Below are 7,949 nucleotides of genomic sequence, written 5' to 3'. Positions count from 1 at the left end.
GCAATGCCACTCATTCTTTCTCTCTCCAACTGTTGTTTCTTTATCAGTGAATGTGGATAAAGATGCCTGCTTCAGATTGGTATGAGGAACAGAAGTGCAAAATCAGTAGCTGCCTGGAATGTGGTGGCGAATATTATAGTCACTCTGGATGCAAAGCAATGCCCTGGTGGAGAGCAATGGGAATGGGGATAAAGGGTACTCATTTCAGGAATGATTCGGTGGCAAAAGTCACAGGACTTGATCACTAATCAGACAAGGGAAGAACAGAAGGGGAGAGCTAATGACATTTGGAGCCTGAGTAACTGAGAACATGGCAGTGCCCAATACTTCTAGCCATTTTGGAATACACAGTACATAGCTGTTAGTTGTAGCCACCTTGCTCTGTCATCAGACACTGGAACTTCTTCCAACTAACTGGGTATGTTTGTACCCATTAACCAACGTCTCTTCATTTCCCTACACACATACCTTCAATGCATGTTACAAAATACCACACATACCCCATAAAAATGTACAAATAATATATGTCAATAAAAAATTAAAAAAATAAAAGACCATGGCAGAAAAACATAGCTATTAGCTATGTAAAATGTGGAGCTAGCACTTTGGGTTCCCATCCTGGTTCTGTTCCTTAAACATAAATTTGGACAAGTTACTAAATCTTTCTAAGCCTCATTTTCTTCACAGTAAATAATAAATGTTAACTTATCCGTGTCTTGCCCTTGTGTAACAGAAAAATAATTAGGGAATACTGAGTACGTCCTGTCCCATCCTGTCCTCCTTTGACAAATACAAACACAACATGAAAGTGGATTTTAACCAGCTCTGTGGGATGCCAGGCATGTGCCTGGGATTTCACCTGGTGAGGGGAGCTCCCCAGAGCAGGCTCTAAGGAGGCTGCTTCATGCCTGCCATTATTCCAGAGCTGCTAATGAGACTCTGGAAAAGCAGGGGACTGGGGAGACTCAGAGATGAGGGGTCTTCTTTGTGAAGAGGTTTGCAGGGAGAACGAAAGTCTGCTCAGGTGCTGGAGGGTGAGGAGAGGAGAAAGGATGGATTGGGATTGACCTTCCTGGAAGAATTGCAACACTCCATCAACAACCCCTGCTTTGTCTTCAGATGTTGCCTGATAACCAACCTGAGATTTACCTGGAGATTGCCTTTTAGGTGAGGAATTCCACGTGATGTTATGGGAGAGGGAAAGAGCTTGCTCTGAGTGATCTTGTGTTAATTACCTTGCTTTGCAAAAGCAGGCAGAGGACCCATGGCTGGGAGTTAAATGGCGGAGTTTTTGGCCAAGTGAACAGAATAGGGAAGAGGGGTGGCTGGAAGCAGACACTCTGCTAAGAGTGTCAGACGGCGAGTTGAGGCTGAATCCACAATGTCCAACAGAAATATGACATCAGTCACCTGTGTAATTTATAATTTTCTAATAGTCATGTGAAAAGGATAAAAAGAAATGGATATTAATTTTAATAATATGTTTTATTAAACCCAACTAAACTATTTTTCAACATGTCCAACTAGCCACATTTCAAGTGCTCATTAGCCACATGTAGGTAGTGGCTACTATGTTAGTTAGACTGTACACATTTAGACAATTTGGGACACAGAATTTCTTTCTTTTTTTTTTTTTTGAGATGGAGTTTTGCTCTTGTTGCCCAGGCTGCAGTGCAATGGCTCACTGCAACCTCTGCCTCCTGGGTTCAAGCAATTCTCCTGCCTCAACCTCCCAAGTAGCTAGGATTACAGGCATGTGCTACCACACCCACCTAATTTTTGTATTTTTAGTAGTGATGGGGTTTCAGCATGTTGGTCAGGCTTGTCTTGAACTCCTGACTTCAGGTGATCCACCCACCTCCGTCTGCCAAAGTGCTGGGATTACAGGCATGAGCCACTGCACCCAGCCTGGGACACAGAATTTCAAATACTGGGTCAGTGGCCAAAAGGAAGTTCTTGTAGTTTTAGCTTCAAATATCTGAACAGATGGCTCAATTGCAAGTAAAATTTATTAGCATTTAACTGCCTTTTACTGGCCAAGTGTACCACAAATTGAATTCTTTTTCTTGCATTATCTCTCTTTTCTTCTTTTTATCTCCTTTTACTCTGCTATCTGCCAGCAAGAAAATGCTAAAAGAATGAGAGAACAAGTACTTGGTCAAGTTTGTGCATCATTATTAAAAAAGAATCATAGCAAAGAGTGTTGGAATATGGGTAAATCTGACCACTAGCTTGCATAAAATATTTCCTACATTTCACTGCCTATAGTATCTGTCTACATTCTTTGAATTCACCGGATAATTGCGTTTGCTTTGTCCTATTTAGGCCCCAGGATTAAGGCTAAATTTAGATGCAACTGACTGCTCTATGTGAACTGACTCTGAATGTTCTTAACCATGGAAGGCAGGTGAGGGGCAAACATAAAGGTGACTAGTTATTCCCTGCTAGACTGTAGTTTCTTAAAATTTATTTGCATCTGAAACCATGTTCTCTGTTACATTAAAATACATCAGAACCCCTTACCTAGATCTTGGTTTCTAATATTATTGTCTAATGTAAAAGGAACTGGGACTCCGGAGAGAAATGGCCGATCTTGTGGCAATGGAGGCTGAAATATACAAGATGAGCATGGATCACCTTGTGGTGCCAGAAAGTAAGGAGGTTCTCAAACACCAGCCCCACAACCACAACAATGTGGGTATATCAAAGGCAGGGACACAGGAATCAACTGAAAGAGCTGCCAGTGGCCAAAGCTCAGACGATTTAAGCAATACAATTAATAAGGTGGTATTGAATTAGAGCTTAAAGTATAAAATATCCATACATCCACATTGATATAAATGAACGATTATATTAATAACTAGGAGAGATGAGGTAAATTTTCTGTGTGAATTCCAAATAATTTATATGCATACTGTGCCCTCAAGTAGGCAGAGCTTAACTTCCCACTCCTTAAATGTGAGCTGTTGTAGTGACTTCCTTCCAAAGAGTTCACCACAAAAAAGAGAGGAAAAAGTAACTTCACAGTTTACAGACACTACCTCAGCCAGGTGATCGAGGCCAGTATCAGCAGTCATAGATCGTATGTAGCTTTGATACGATGTGATGAAAATGATACTTTACCTATATGGTCTTCATCCCCAATATCATAACCCCAGTCCAATCAGAGAAAAAATCAGAAAAATCCCAGCTAAGGGACATTCTGCAAAATACTTGACCAGTACCCCTCAAAACTGTCAAGGTCATCAAAACAAGGAAAGTCTGAGAAATTGTGAGACAAAGAGGACCCTAAAGAGATGTAATGATTAGATGTAAGGTCTATCCTGGAAGAGGTCCTGGAACAGAAAGAGGAAATTAGCTACAAACTAAGGACATCTGAATAAAATATGAACTTTAGGTAATAATAATGTATCAATATTGATTCATTAATTGTAACAAATGTATCATACTAATAAAATACGTTAATGGAGGAAACTGGGTGTTGGTTATGTGGGAACTCTTTGTATTATCTTCACAAATTTCTCTCTACATCTAAAACTGTCCTAAAAAACTAAGATCTATTTTTTAAAATCCACTGGTCAATCTTGTGCTTGTGTCTCTTAATCCATGCTTGATTTTTGTAACATTGTTCATTGGTCTTTTGGAAATATTGTTCACAGTTAAGCAGATCTTCCCAGTCATGGCACATTGGTTACATCATATTTTTTTAAAAGAAATCTGTTAATGTCACCCTTGAGCTCACCAGAAAAGTCTTTCGGTATTGGAGAGCTATCATGCTCATAGGCAAATACAAATTTTCCAAAATTCTAATTTTCTTTTGAATGCTCAAATTTTATCACTGACAACAAAAATGGTTTTTTTTGGTCTTGAAATGACAGGTTCACTTTGCTCATTTTTGAGAAAATGTCTACCAAATATGTAAGTCTGCATGACCACAGTTTGTCAGTAATTTTTTTCACATAAAAATGGTGTTCCATGAAAAATGTAGCGCGTTCAGCTCTCTCCACTCAAGCAATCACACAAGTGCGTTGAACACAACGGACACATTTCTGTGCTTTGTGCATGCTGCCAATGTCAACACACCAAATAGTAAAAACCCCTGATGAATCTACTCATCCTTAAGGGTTGCGATTTAATAAAATGAATAATGTTTTTAGTGATTCATCTATTGCATTAAGTAAAAAACGTTTTTTTTTTTAAACGGGAATGTGTGAAAGTGAAGAATGCAAGGACACGAGGTACTGTTTGGTGTTACTGCCTTAAATTGTGCTTAAACCTCCAGAAGTTTGCCAACTGCTGCTCTGAAGACTATTAAGCAGAGCTGTGATGTGATACGTTCTTTGCCAGATGCCTCTGGCAGCAACGGGGAGGATTGAGACTGGAGGAGGACAGAACAGAGGCAGAAGGATGGCTTGCTGTATTCCCCAGAAGAGATGGTGAGCTCTGCTGCAACCTGCCCTGGGCTTGCTTCCTGGCTAGGTCAGATGTGCCAGCCCAGGGGTGGTGCCTGCCTGTGTGCCACATGGATTCCTCTGTTAGGGGTCACATGGGTCAGTATAAGGCAAGACATGGGTTCCTGCCCCATGAGCCTCTAGCCACATGCCTGGTCCTTGTCCTTGGAGAGCATGCTAACAGGGCCTTCATGAGTTGGTTACTGCAGGAGGAGGCTCCCCTAGCCTTCTCTAGGCCCTGCTTTGAAGCCCTGCCCTGCATCTAAAATAGCAGTGTTTTTTCCATCCTGCACTGCGAGAGGGTCAGTGGCTAAAGCTGTTCCTTTGTCATGTGCACCCTGAAGCCACGATGAACATTCGAAGGCAAATTTTCTAATGCCGCTGCCAGCTTTAAACAGACCAGGCTTCTCTTTTCCCATTTCCTGCATTTCCCTTTGCACTCCAAGTTCCAGTCCCTAGACCACCACTTCCTCCAGCCTGCCAGCCTCTCTCCTGCCTCTAGGCGTTTGCATAGATTCTTTGCCCTTCACCCCTCCCCTACCGTCCTATGTACACACACACACGCCCCACACACCCCTGACTAATTTACTCATCCTTTACGTTTCAGATTAGATATTACTTCCTCCAAGAGGTCTGCTCAGCCCCTTTCATCTCTGGGGCCTCTGCCCTTCTCAGAGGCTTTCAGAGCTCCCACTGGGTTATATCATAGGCTATAGGTGTGGGGCGGTGGTGGGGGGAGGTTGGCAGGCTGGGCTGTCTTGTTCACTTTTGTATGCCCAGCTCCCAGCCAGCACCAAGCACTTACAAGCACTAACGTCTGCCAGTTTTAGAGCGTTTGGCCTGTCTATTCTGGTGCCCTGTGGACTCAAGTTAGAAACCTAATCACAGAAACAGATTGCTATTCTCAATGGGCAGAAGAGAGGAATGGTTAGGACAATGGGTTCTAGAGTCAGGTACCATGAGTTCGTAAGACTAGCTCTGTACCTCATTATCTGTGTGAAACTCCTTTTGCCTCAGTCAACAGAATTAAAGGATGCCATGCATGTAAAGCACCTGACACACATGATCATACAATAACATGGGGCTCTTATTATTTTATCATTCCTATCTCTCACCACTGTCTCTCTTTGACGCTCCACCCTCCACATGGCTCCGAACCCCACACTCCCGCTCTACCCTCCACATGGCTCCGAACCCCACACTCCCGCTCTACCCTCCACATGGCTCCGAACCCCACACTCCCGCTCTACCCTCCACATGGCTCCGAACCCCACACTCCCGCTCTACCCTCCACATGGCTCCGAACCCCACACTCCCGCTCTACCCTCCACATGGCTCCGAACCCCACACTCCCGCTCTACCCTCCACATGGCTCCGAACCCCACACTCCCGCTCTACCCTCCACATGGCTCCGAATCCCACACTCCTGGGGACTTCTGGCTACCACTGTTGCTGCTGCCGCCACTCACTCTGCAACCTGAGTCTCATTGACCTAGAAGCCTCTCAGCACTGTCCCAGCTCCTGTCCCTCTGGGTGTGAAGCATGTGCGCTGGCCTGGGACAGGTGCTAGGTGGTAGAGGGAAGGATGTTGGCACTGGAACTCCCAGCAGTGGCTCTGCCCAGGAGGCGATGGCAGGTAGACCCATTGGCAGCAAGTGGGCTTCTCCTGCAGGTGTGGCTGTGGAAGGGCTGCCCCAATTCTTCTGACCTGGGCTCTTCTGTCCCTGTGTCCTAGTGGTCCTCTTGCCTGCTGGCTGCAGCTAGGCTCAGACTGGACAACATTCCTAAACCTCCAACCTTTTAGACTGGGAGTGGGGAGCGGGGGACTGATGAGAAGGTAGGGAGTAAGGGGAGGGGGGATATGAGTGAGTGAGTGGCACAGGGGGAGGCCTTTCTCCTAAGGTGAAGAATGGGTTTGGATTCCAGCCCGCCCTCTAGCCCCTGGGGCCCTCTCAATTTCTTGACCTTTCAGTTTCATTCCTGACCTGGCTGTGCCCCCCGAGATAAGCAGGTCATCTTCACCCCATCACAGCCTTCATTCACACCCATTCAGCAACACAAGACCTGTGCTGCTCCAGTGAGGCAGGTGAAGCTTATTGTCAACACCCTTTCTGTATCCTTATCTCATTGCAGGAGAAAGACTGTCTGCCGTTTGAGGGGTTTCAGGCAATGGCCAGTAGGAGGGGGAGGGGTTTACAGCCCCAGGGGCCTCTGGAGGCCAATGATCCAGAAACTTGTTTACAAGGAGGTCTAAGACCTTGGAGCCAAAATATTTAAGGAACAACATTTACATAAAACTTCTTTAACAGGTGACGAACCATTTTCCAAGCATTGCTGCACTTGAACCTCACTGCCACACTGCTATAGAGCACGGTCCCCTTTAGACCCTAAGAAAACAGATTTCCAGCACTTAAGTGACTTGCTCAAGGTTATAATGCTTGGAGCCTTGACTCATTCACAGGACTTGAAACTCTGCAGGCTATGTAATGGGGATTTAAAGTCTTCAAATATGTAAATACTGTGGATGCAACCCTTCCTTCCCTCCCTCCCTCCTTCCTTCCCTCCTTCCTTCCTTCCCTCCTTCCCTCCTTCCTTCCTTCCCTCCCTCCCTCCTTCCTTCCCTCCTTCCTTCCCTCCCTCCTTCCTTCCTTCCTTCCCTCCTTCCTTCCTTCCCTCCCTCCCTCCTTCCTTCCCTCCCTCCCTCCCTCCTTCCCTCCTTCCCTCCCTCCTTCCCTCCTTCCCTTCCTTCCTTCCCTCCTTCCCTTCCTTCCTTCCCTCCCTGCCTCCTTCCTTCCCTCCCTGCCTCCTTCCTTCCCTCCTTCCTTCCCTCCTTCCCTCCCTCCCTCCTTCCCTCCTTCCTTTCTTCCTTCCCTCCTTCCCTCCCTCCCTCCCTCCTTCCTTCCTTCCCTCTTTCCTTCCTTCCTTCCCTCCCTCTTTCCCTCCTTCCCTCCCTCCTTCCCTCCTTCCTTCCCTCCTTCCCTCCTTCCTCCCTTCCCTCCTTCCTTCCTTCCCTCCTTCCTTCCCTCCTTCCTTCCTGTTAAGTGCCAGGCATTGTAGATTCTGAAGATATAACAGGGAGAAAGGCAACATCCTTGTAATGGAGTTTACCTTGCAGAAGTTCTCCATATTGGAGCAAACCACTAGAGAATTTCTTCTGTCAATCTTAGTTCCTCATGCATCTGCAACTGTGTACACAAAACTATCTCCACGTAGTAACCTCCTTGTGACCTAAATTAGTCGAGGGCAGTAGGCTTTAAATTAAGCACAGCCCATGTTATCACATTTAGAACTTACTTTAAAAATTAAAAGTAATTCAGCATAGACAGCATGATACTATACTGTACGTTTATACTTTGTATATGTGTTCTTCTAAGACTTTTCTTCACTCAGCATTTATCTTCCTAGATTCATCCCTATAGTCACATCTAGCTGTAGTTTATTCATTGCCACTGCTGAAGAGTTTTGCACTATAAAAATAGACCATACTATTTTTATTGA

Source organism: Aotus nancymaae, unplaced genomic scaffold (genome assembly GCF_030222135.1).
Source record: "Aotus nancymaae isolate 86718 unplaced genomic scaffold, 86718_ANA_hifiasm-v0.15.2.pri h1tg000108l, whole genome shotgun sequence".
Taxonomy (NCBI): Eukaryota; Metazoa; Chordata; class Mammalia; order Primates; family Aotidae; genus Aotus; species Aotus nancymaae.
This window is presented reverse-complemented; position numbering follows the sequence as displayed.